The 12,771-nt window shown below is 37.7% G+C and overlaps 1 protein-coding gene across 1 annotated transcript in view; it reads right to left on the bottom strand.

Moving 5' to 3' along the window:
* LOC131433648 (fibrillin-2-like) overlaps nt 1-12,771 on the bottom strand; it is a 211,134-nt gene that overhangs the window by 190,350 nt on the left and 8,013 nt on the right. The gene's annotated exons all lie outside the window — the stretch shown is intronic.

Here is a 12,771-nt window from a genome sequence, read left to right as displayed (position 1 = left end):
GAAACTAAACGGATCGATAGCCCAGCGAAATAGATATTCAAATCATCATCATCATCATCTTCATCACACGAATCGCTTACATCGCGTCACATTCCAATCATTCGAGCCACGAGAAAATGACCAGCAAAAAACAAAAGCATTCCGTTATCATAGGCTCATTAGGAATCACTTTCCCAACAATTCTCATCATACAAAATTAGATTCTTATCCGGCTCCATCCACGGCTCCCCTCCCGAACCACGAACTTTATTTTCTTCTTTTTTTTTGTTTCTGTGAGTCGGTCTTTGTCTGTTCCCTTGATGAGTCAAGCAATTTCACATTGGATCCTTTAGAGTACGACCAAATCAACCAAACAACTATTACGGTTTGTAAAACGAGACACAGATGTGTCAAAATTTGTGCCGGCTATTAGTGACGGTACTTCATCAAGCGGCATAAATGAGATTCGCTTGGAGGCGAAATCGAAACCCCGGGCTGCCCGAATGATAATGACGTAGCAGGCATCCGATGTTCGAAATTCCCGTGCCTTTGGATGAAGTTGTCTCGATTGAAAGTTGAAATTGTTGGAAGCAGTAGTTTTCTTTATCCGTTTCATGTTTTTTTTTTTAAATCTAGAAGTTCATATTAATTGATGTTGTTTCATTTTGGTCCAAAACTTTTGGTTACCATTTCATTGTAAAATATGATCGACACTTTAACTTGAACAAGGTCTGAACTATTTAAAATGAATTTCCGGTTTCGAGTAAGCAAAAGCAGGTCCAAAATGCAGTGAATCTTGTTACAACAAGTATCACCACTGGATCAGTAGATTACAGTTACTTTGGTCGATCAATATTACACCGTTTAATCGATAAATTTGAAAAATCAACCGTAAAATGGTACAAGTTTACCGCTCGCCTGCTGCGATTCCTCTCAACTTGCGACCGAGTGTTGTCGTAATGAAAAATTACGAACGTTTTTCGTTAAATTTTATTTCAAACGACTTAGGGAGGTTTATCACTTGAATTGCTTAACCACTTGGAATAAGTTCGAAGTATACGACCTACTTTTGATCCCACCATATGCAGTGCAAGAGCTTAATCTGCAGTATTTTTGTCTCCAATTTCTTGTATGCATTTCGCTTTGCATTTAATTGGCGGATTGCAAACTGGTATCATCATGGTTTTTACTCATTGACACATAAAGCCACTTACACTATCATCAAAAGTGTTATTAATAAAGATTAATATCATTTTTAATGAACGAGTAAGGGCAGTAATGATGAATTCTCCATATACATTTGAATGATGAATACTCCATATACATTTGAATGTCATTACTTAGTAATCATTAAAAATGACGTAAATAATTCTTGTGTAAGGGCCGCTTAAGAGTTGTTTGGGAAATTGTGTTGATACAATTCCAACTCAGATTGAACATCTCAACTGCTTGATAGTCAACATTTCCGACTACAACCGTCTCCATTATTCACTGGGAAGGATAACGGATATAGAAGAGAGGAAATGCAGTTTGTTATTTAGTTTACGGAAGGACAACGACTCATCCAAGCAAGCGATTCTACCGTAGGGTAAAAAATGTTTTAAACCTCAAGTCTACGTTTTATTTCAAAAATTTTAGTAATTTAGAATTTATCACGCGACACAGGATTGATATTCCGGTGTCCCGACTTCTGTTTAAAATGCATTGCTCTATAGTTCCGAAAAATCACAGAGACTCTAAGAAAATTACCCATACCATCAACTTTTAAAAATTTAAATAACTAAGGTAAACTTCGAATAGTACTTCTGGGTGATTTTAATTCCGATTCTGTATCTGGATCGAATCCCAACTTCAAGTTTGTATGGAATTTGGCAATCCATTTTTAGCGTACTTTGCATGGCTAGTACACTGAGTCTTTAGTTTTTCGATTATTTTTAAGCAGACTACATATTATGTTTAGGCAGATCTTACGTATCCCCGGCGTAAACTAAATTTCAGTGAACTACAATTACATGGTTTATGCCATGTTTTGTTCGCTAGTAAAATAGACACTAACTATGTATGCTTAAAACCATGAATATTTTTAATTGACGAATATGAGGAAGACACATTTGTGCATGTTGTTTAAGATAGCCAATTTAGTCATTCAATTTATAATCAATATGCTCTTATAATTGATTTTCTCACCTATTGAAAAATCGTTCATTATTTGTTACAATTCATAACCTTTAGCATAATGGCAATACTTCACCCAGGTGATATTCAAACAAGATCGTTTTTATATTAACAAGATTATTTTATATGAGTTTACAACTGGCTTGTAAGATATTTACTAAATATATCTAGTTTGAAAAGTACATATCATATCAATATATAAGTGAATAACACCTCACCATTTCTCATTAATTTTTGAAGGAATTATAGATACTTTTTGCCCACTCTTGGCGCGATAATTTATATTTTACAATTCTTAAGGTCAGTTTGTGGATATTTTTTCAAATCGCGACACAATTTATATTTTCTGGACGGCTTAGACAAGTAAGTTACTGAAACTAATTTCATATTAATTCCCTCTAAAAATTTGGAAATCCTATGTAGCTAAAACGTTACAATTATGAGTTTGCAAGTTTGAAAAATTTACACAATTATTCAATTAGTACGTGCGATTATCGATATTCGGATGTGTGGAAAAAACCATGTCCGTGTTATTAGTATTCACGTCATCCAGTTATGTTTCTGACATTACCCTCCCATCTTTTTTGCCCGGCTAATTTTACTCAAATATCCAATGAAAGAAAATTTCTGGTCGTCGGGGTGTCCAACCAAATCGGCAACGCTGCACCGCACAACACGATTCTAATCATAAAAATTAAAAAACCACTAGTTCAAATGTAAACTACAGAATATTAAAACTGAATGTCTTACCAGAAAACCTGCGAAAATGTCTCTTCTCTAAAATTTTGACAAGAGCGAAAAAGTGTAGCGTCTGAAACACACGCCTACTACGATTCCAATCATGCGAAACCAATAACATTCGCTACTTGGGGCAATTCGACATGAAACCATTCATTTCATCCCAATAGCGATATCATGATTTCTACGAGCCTACGTACCCGTCGGGCGCGTATACAGGCGAGGGGTTTTAGGGGTTCAAACCTTTCCAGGGGGACGGGTATAGTGTGATGGGTAAGTCGGTGCCCTTTCACGCAGCCCACCTGGGTTCGATTCTCAACCCCGCACATAGGGTCAGAAAATTTTTCCGGCCCGAAGAGGCGAATGACCTTAAGGTTAGAACCTCTATAATCGAAACAAAAAAAACCTTTCCAAAAAAAATATGTTCTCTATCAATATGATGAATTTCGTTCCAACTCGAACAAATGTTAGCCGCACTCTCTCTAATGTGTATGAAACTTTCTGAACAAAAAGCCACTTCGCATACTTTGTTTTCCTAGAATTTATCCAGACTGTTTTTTTAAAAGGGCTAAACATTTTATTTTAAAATTTAAGATCGATTTACAAAGAAGCCCATTTTTGATTTTGATAAAATTTTGTCCGACGATTGATGATTACAAACAAAAACTATCTCTTGTCCAAACTGAGTTTTTATTCATTGTCTTTTTACTAAAAACTAAACTAAACTGCAACTCATAATCATCCAAGATTCCAATGACTCTCAATTTGTAAGAAAATTTCATCGAATAGCCTATTGCTAGTTGCCCGATATTCGCTGAAAGCATCAGTGCTGGATAAGATTTTGCCCTTCAATACGCCCATCTTACAATATATGGAAGATTGGCACATCATAATTATCTATGCTGAAATAAAATTTCATTCAAACAAAGAATGGCGTTTTTCTGTAATATGACTTCAAATTTTTAGGATCGATTTTTTTAGTGTGAAATTCGGTTAGTAATTTGTTCAGTATATTCATTCGAAAAATCAGACTTACTTCGAGTACACCACTAACACAACTATTTTTTTGGAGGGTTTGTCATTTTTCTGTTCTAATAATTTGCAACAAAATGCTAAAAACGACTAGTCCTATTCAAAAAATAATCTAGATCAATTTTGGAAAAATAAAGTGAGCAAAGTAGCTCTTTCTGAGCAAGTCTGTATGCTGCCAACTCCGAATACGATTTTGTGCGAAATTTGTTCGAATCCTACACTGAAAAAAAAATCGATTTTCAAAATTCAAAGTCAACTCCAATACTGATACTTTTTGCAAAAAAAAATCTGAAATCGGATATCTACTATCAAATTGAAATTTTTGGATGATAATATAAATAAGACCCTATGAATTTTTCTCATAAACGAAATGTTTTTATTTTTGGAAATTTTAAAGTCAATTGTTTTCAGTGTAGGACTCGATATTGTAGTTTTTCAGTATTTTGATTGAAAAACTAAACCGATTTTATGCAAATCAATAGTATAATACTTTTTGTAGGCTTTCGTCAACTATTTAAATAAAATTGATTAAAAAAGTTTAGCTTACATAGTCAATTCCCCCCCCCCCTCCCCCCTGCTTTATGCTTCGAACCTTAAACACCGGACAAAGTAATTTTCTGCAAAATATTATGTAGTCTCCTCGCGCAAACTGAACTGTTTGTTGATGATTTTATTGAAATATTTTTCAAGGTATGTCCACTGATCGTAGTCCGCAAGAGCCAAATTTGGCGATTATGGCGAAGGAGCCAGTAATTTAACAATCACGCATCCAAAGTTCCCTCGCATTCGTATTATTCGAATTGTTCGTCATGGTTTTGAAAAAATTTTCAAATTTGTCGTCCAATACGATTCCAGCGCCGCGCAACCGAGACCGTCCGCAATTGGGACTGGGACTGGGACTGGGACTGGGACTGGGACTGGGACTGGGACTGGGACTGGGACTGGGACTGGGACTGGGACTGGGACTGGGACTGGGACTGGGACTGGGACTGGGACTGGGACTGGGACTGGGACTGGGACTGGGACTGGGACTGGGACTGGGACTGGGACTGGGACTGGGACTGGGACTGGGACTGGGACTGGGACTGGGACTGGGACTGGGACTGGGACTGGGACTGGGACTGGGACTGGGACTGGGACTGGGACTGGGACTGGGACTGGGACTGGGACTGGGACTGGGACTGGGACTGGGACTGGGACTGGGACTGGGACTGGGACTGGGACTGGGACTGGGACTGGGACTGGGACTGGGACTGGGACTGTGACTGGGACTGAGACTGGGACTGGGACTGGGACTGGGACTGGGACTGGGACTGGGACTGGGACTGGGACTGGGACTGGGACTGGGACTGGGACTGGGACTGGGACTGGGACTGGGACTGGGACTGGGACTGGGACTGGGACTGGGACTGGGACTGGGACTGGGACTGGGACTGGGACTGGGACTGGGACTGGGACTGGGACTGGGACTGGGACTGGGACTGGGACTGGGACTGGGACTGGGACTGGGACTGGGACTGGGACTGGGACTGGGACTGGGACTGGGACTGGGACTGGGACTGGGACTGGGACTGGGACTGGGACTGGGACTGGGACTGGGACTGGAACTGGGACTGGGACTGGGACTGGGACTGGGACTGGGACTGGGACTGGGACTGGGACTGGGACTGGGACTGGGACTGGGACTGGGACTGGGACTGGGACTGGGACTGGGACTGGGACTGGGACTGGGACTGGGACTGGGACTGGGACTGGGACTGGGACTGGGACTGGGACTGGGACTGGGACTGGGACTGGGACTGGGACTGGGACTGGGACTGGGACTGGGACTGGGACTGGTAAGTTGCCTGGAGAACATGAGTGTTACTAACAAGAGGTTGAATTTTGGGGACAACGATTAACTTTTTCTATAGCGCGTTTTATTTTCAAAAGGCTCGTTGCTTAGAGATTCCACGGCATCATCAAAAACCAACCAACGTGTGATCGATGATATTTAAAGTGCCGATTCCTTCTTCCGTTTGAATCTATCCATCTATCAAATTTAATCTCCGATTGGATCCGTTCTCCTCCCCTTACACCACCAAGGTAAATAGTTAATGACAGTCAATAGCTGTACCTGTCTCTACTTAAATCGAACGAGGCATAAATTGGCACTTTTTTTAGGCATCGAGCGAAGATAGCATAATTTTATTATGGAATTGATTGGTCTCGTTGCGGAATCGTTTTTGTCGCTTCGATCTGTTAGGCTAGCTTCCCCTCAGTGAACACACATTTTGGCACTCCCTGTAAGGCCCTACAAGGAAATCCCGAAGATGAAAATGAAGATGAAAACGATCAACGCAACAAAAAACGTGAAGATTCGAGACTGCGATCTATTTTTAAATTACAGTCTCTTTACACCAGATAATCTCGGGAGCCTGTCACTGGTCAAAACAAACGGTCGAGCAGATCGAAAGAGCTATGGCATCGTTCACTGGCTTGAAATGGATACCGATCCGGCGGCCCTGCTGCCAATACTCGTCGGTATGTCAAAGAGGAAGGCAACGCGCGCGCACACTCAAAGATCGATCGTGAACCGATGCCGACGGAAGATTAGTGTCGCTTAATCCAATTTATTGTGCTTGCGGAATGTTGAACTTTTGACAATAGTGTACTCTTGCGGCAATCTCCTCCGGTTATCCATCCATCTGGTTGCGATTAGGCACTGACGTGTGTATTGAAAATCGGGGGGAACTTTTTCTTACGACGCCGTGACGCCTTACAGTTCTAATGAAGAATGCTTCTTCGTGTGACATTGGATTGGATTTGTAAGCAAACAAGTAGTAAATTAAACTAGTTGAATTTATTAATGTCACAGAAATTCGAAATCCGTAAATTTTACATCGAATGTCATTCGATGGAAAAACACCCAAAATGGACGGCAATAAACAGAAATTTCGGACAATTGTTTGATCAGACATTGTCGAACCTGAACCGTACCGGTCAGCAGGACAACAATCTGAATATTGCAGCAAAATTGCAGTGCTGATTGAAAGAAGAACAATTAATTTTCAATTCATACCCTATTTACTGCGTTCAACATTGATTATCCAGTACTGCACAAAGGAACTAACGAAACAAATTCGTGGTCAAAAATGAATTTTGAAAATATATTTGATTACAAGTGAGTTCTAATTTTCGAATCCATTTCGTAAAAAGAAAATTTTATTTGGAATTTAGTTCGTGACTCCTCAAATCTATAATTCTTGATAAACAACTTTTCCAGTAGGTATCTTTTGTTTACACTAGCACAATAAAAGGTCCCTTTTCTTGCAGATAATTGTAGACTTTAACACTTGGGTTCATGTCACTTTTGGTCAAAATTCGACCCTACCAAACCCCAGTGTGCGCTGGTTGCATCGTCACTGCAGGGATACTTAGCAGAGCAGTGAGATTTCAATCATTTTCGATTTCGACATCAAATCAAACGTCCCTTCCTTCATTGTCATCGAGCTGGACTTCAGGGTGACGATTGACTTGAAAGTAGATGGAACATTCACTCCTTGTCGCAAAAACGTACAATTCGGCTCTGACACTGACGGCAGCCGATGAACAATGAAAGCTTGTTTGAATGATTTACTGGGTGAATGAGAATTCATTGAAACAACATGAAGGCATTTTATAATTTCAGAAAGATGAAATCAATCAACAAGTAGTTGTTCGGTTGGGCTGTGCGTTTTGATCACGAACAAATGAATGACAAATTTTGCGGTTCATATTCTTTACAAAAAAGAAACGTACACATGACGTAAAACAAAGTATGCTACATTTTCTTGGATCGTGACAGAATAATACTTCTATTATTGTGTAATATTGAACTGTGTGACTATTTTAATGTGAAATTCTGCTAAATTTGCTGAGCTGTTAAAAAAATAATTCATTCTCAAGTGCTTTGGATAATAAATTCATAACAGCAAATTTCACCATCATGTCAGGACTTGTTCTTTCTAGGCTGTCATTGCAATACATGATATTTTTTTGATATCTCATTAAATCAATCAAGAAATATTACAATAACTGTTTAACGTCAATATTTCGTTATTGATGAAATATTTTGTATTACTTGCTACAATCTTCAAATAAAAAGCAATCTAAAAAACAGGCGGGTGGGTAATGTCAGAGACATAACTGGATGTCGTGAATACGATAAAACTGGCACGCTCCTTTTTCATTACTAGAGTTTGAAGCGATGCACCTACATTAAAGTACAGATTAGTTACATTAAACAGCTACTATTCTACAACTATATATTCCAAACTTGACACAATTCCTTTTTAATTTGCTAATATAGGCTAGGTACGATAAATTTGTAATTTATTTTCATTGAAGCTATGAAGTGTGAAGATTTATGATTCTTCTCGAAATTTCAGTAAGAGACAATAGCAATGGCCTGGTCTGAAATCTATCGACGATCTTGGGTAAGCAAGAGTAGTTTTAATAATTATAATGATAATATTCTAATAATAATAATAATAATAATAATAAAAATAATAATAATAATAATAATAATAATAATAATAATAATAATAATAATAATAATAAAAATAATAATAATTAGTATTATAATGGACAAATGGACAATTTAGCTCGGATTCAAACTAATGAACAAGATGGAAAATTATTGAAATATATAAAGAACTTTAACTTCGCTATCCGTAATATTATCACTAGAACTTCATAATTAAAATTTAAAAATCTGGCGCGAATTCATAATCTAGAAAAACCAACAATGATAATATTATAATTATAATTGTTATTAATATTTCATTGTTATAAATATCTTGAAAAACAAAACACCAGATGTATGTTCAAGAGAAGTAAGCAAACCGTTATAATCAATAACTACATTGAAAATATATGCCAAACATTATAGAAAAATTTACCATAAACATACCATATCGGATTTTGAATTCCGCTCGCTCACAACACTTTCTAAACAAATATGGATTTTTAGCGGTATAAAGAAATTATTTCCTTTCGCAACATTTGAATCTGTATTTTTCAGGATAAATAAAACACAGATTAATCTGTATATATGGCAACCCTGTTTCGCATATTTTCACACGACCCCATACTAGTATAAAGATGTGTTCAACATCATCACTTTCGTTTTCGCATTGCCGTTCGTAATTGCATGTGTTAGTGACGGTGCAAATTATATTAAGTTCCATCTTGATTAATGTTTTGGTAGGAAATATTGAGATCTGAGATGGTTATCGTGTGTGTCTTGTTTCGGCAACAATTGCTCAGAAAATGGTAGGAAAGCGACAAAATTCAACTAGTTCTTTATAATGATCTTTAGCACTGAAAAGTGCTTTGAATTGTGTGAAAAGCACTGAAGATTGCTTTGAATGGACCTTGCTGGACTTTTTGGTTGCCTTTCTACCGGTTTTCGGTGTCATCGTGCTGACGGTGTCTCGTACGTTCAGAGTAGCTGCTTTAACTTAAATGACGCTATTTCTCACATCACATTTCATTTTATACCTGCTACTGGCAGCGGTGTGCGGACAGCCCCTTTGCCAAAATTCTTTTTCCTGTTTGCAGAACGGGAAACAGTGAGACGACAGGTTCTCGATGTTGATCTCGTGTGTTTTGTTTCGGGAACAGTTGCTCAGCAAATGGTAGGAAAAATGAACCACTCAACTTTTATATGGATGCTCTCTTATAGAAGCTGATATCTCGCGTTCTGATTGGCTGGTGCTGTCATAGGTTAAATCAAACAGGTTTTCAATAGTGTATTATTGAAAAACTTCAATGTTGTTGCAATACACGTTCAAGTTGAAAATTTTAGATTCTATTGGTAGTTAGATTATATAAATCCTTCCACATATCACTGAGCTATGAATTTTTAAAATACGAGAAAGGCAAAGGCGCCTTGTGAATTATCCTTTTTGATACTCGTTTATACCGAACATTCCAGAAAAGTTTTATTTTGAACTATTTTAGATTATGTCACACAACTGAAAATTTTATCATAAAATTGTGATCATATTTCCGATGGTATGTAGCAAGAATTATGTTGATTCATTAGATACAACAGGAGATATTCACGATCAAAAACTTATCACTCTCTCAGAGGGTAAATTTTGAAAAGGCGCCCCATAGTAAAGTAAGTCGTATTCACGACAAAACTGCCTTAGAATTAGATAAGAGTTATGAATGCTAAAATAACAACTTATTTTGTATCGAGTAGTTAAATTTAACTAAAACTGCGGCCCATTTCAAAGTTTGACGGATGGAAAGTTATTTGGGTTTATTTTGCACTGGAAATAATTTTGACTAAACAATTGATATTAGAATTTCCTTTGCAAGTTTTTTTTTCAGGGTCGGAAAATAACCATGCTTTCGAGCAAGGTTATTTTTGACAACATCAAAATAACCACTCGAGTGTCAGATTTCAACCAAAAGTTAGAATTAACCACGAAATAGTTCACAGCCTAAGAATATTTTATTCTTGGTTTGATATTACAATGACTGAATTTGCTACATTGCACAGTGGTTTGAATCGATAAAAACGTGAACTTAGTTCTCTAGCTGCTGCTAAACCGTTCATGCGACACACATAGTTTGTTCAAAGAACTCATTCACAAACCTCATGATTTGATCACAATAAAAAAATGTTCAAAGCCTACTATGATAAAAGTTCTTCTAAATAACTTTTTCCTTGAAGAAATAGAAAAACGATGTCTTCTACGAAGTTTTAAAACTTCTAACGAGAAAAAGCTTTGCCTATAGGTACAAAAAGTTTCGGATATATGCAGCATTTTCGTTTCAAACCCCTTGAAATCATTTTTTGTTCATACCTTTTTTCACGGCTGTTTTCTATGTTTACGACGTTGGAGGCAATCACTATAACCTGTAAAATAACCTGTTTTTATTGAAGACTGTACACAATTTGCCCTATTCCTTACAAAGTTATTCAACATTTTAAGGTGATCCCAGAAAATGCGCGCAATATTTTAACCGTTTGGGTCTAACGAACCGTCGCACAAAGCATAACAGACAAAAACGACACATAGAAACCAGGAATACTTTCAGTGAATGAGCACAGTGGGCTACCCACACGTTTTGTTGGCTTGTAAAAGAATCTCTGATTAATCTGTAATATTACACAATTTATTTTTTATTTAAAAGATATTTTTATTCAGGCCTATTTGCGTACAAGCTTTACGTGACCGATTGAGCCGATGTTTTAAATAAATTTCTTTTTTGAGTTGGATATCCTTGTGACACTTTTTCCAGGGGGAGAGGAGCTTCCATTTTCCTCCTGCGAGGATTGAGGGGCACTTCGTTTGTGGTTCGTCTCGTCATCCATTGCCGTATCGATGGTATTGTTATCGAGTTCCGTCTTCTTCTCGTTGCTATAGATGCGCCTTGTTGTACATTGATTGCAGTTGCTGGTTGGTTAGATGGTAAGCTTTTAACTGCAGCTGGTGTACTTTGTTCTATAGGGGATGATGATGGATTCGTTGAAGAGGATACTTCATTGTTGTTGGTGGCTGTCACAGGTGTACTGGGTTTGCTTGGTGTTAGTGTGAAGAAAGCACCGTTGTTCTTTGGTGTAGTTGTCTCCTTGTCCAGTTTATCACATGGCTTACCGTAGTGAACAGCTTTTTGGCAATATTGACATGTGGCCATCTGATTGTCATAGGTAACAAGTGATTTGCACGGGATTCTTGTATCTTGACCGAAAGTCACATAAGAATGTATATGCCGCTTCAAGCGCATGCGTAACAAACGTACGACATTTAGAATACCGGGGAAAAAATTCTTCCACTTTTCTTTTTCGATAGAGAGAATCTCTCCGTATTTGGACATAGTTTTGCGAATATAAGGATCGATGACGCTTGAGGGAAGATCATGCACACGCACTTCTATAGCACTATCTTTCATATATACTGGAATGTTGTACTTGATATTTTCATGCTCCACATAGTGCACATTATTATTGTCTTTAGCGAATTGAAATGCATCCAACTCTTTATAGAACTGGATGTAAACAACATTCGCCCTTATTCTGAATAACGTCGTATCGTTTTTTCCCTCGTATTTCATTTGTATTCCCCATAACGCTAGCAAAATCAAAGGTAGCTATGATTCGATCGAACCACATTCGATCGAAAAATCAATACATCGTTATTCAGAATAAGGGCGATTATTTGTCTTATTTCATTGAAGTAAATGCACACGTTTAATGTATTTGCTCCTTTAGCAAACCTTCAAGTTCTGGTATCGAAGGTCGAATTTTGCACTGCCTGAAGTCAACAACAATTGTATTCTTTCGTGTCGGCGATAGCTTTTGTTCGTTTGGTCACTCATTTCGAAGTCGTTCTATTGTTCACTACACAATACTGTACTTGGTTTCTTCTGTCCCGAACGTAAGCGGTTTTGTTTTATCGACTGACTTGGATGAGATGTGAAAGCGAACTGTGCATTGAAATAATGTAATGAGAACTAAAACACCGATTGAGCCGAATATTCATGCAAAAAAAAAACAAAATGCGGATCGATAAAAAAGGTATCACCTCACTGCTAGGTGGATTAAGCACGTTTTTTTTTTGAAAATTGACTTTGACTTGATACAAAAAAGTAACGCAAATGTCAAGCGCTTTGTTTGAGAAATGATGCCGAATATGTGACACAATCGCTGAAGCATGCTTTATTTTTATGAAACTGTATCGATGAAAGAGAAAGGCCACTACTAGGTGGATTAAGAACCATGCAAAAATCGTAACAAAAAAAGATTCCCGAAATTGTTTTTTCAAGCTGCTGTATCTCGAGAACGGTAGCATAAAGCAAAATTTTGAT

This window comes from Malaya genurostris, chromosome 3 (assembly GCF_030247185.1).
Source record: "Malaya genurostris strain Urasoe2022 chromosome 3, Malgen_1.1, whole genome shotgun sequence".
Lineage (NCBI taxonomy): Eukaryota > Metazoa > Arthropoda > Insecta > Diptera > Culicidae > Malaya > Malaya genurostris.
This window is presented reverse-complemented; position numbering and strand designations above follow the sequence as displayed.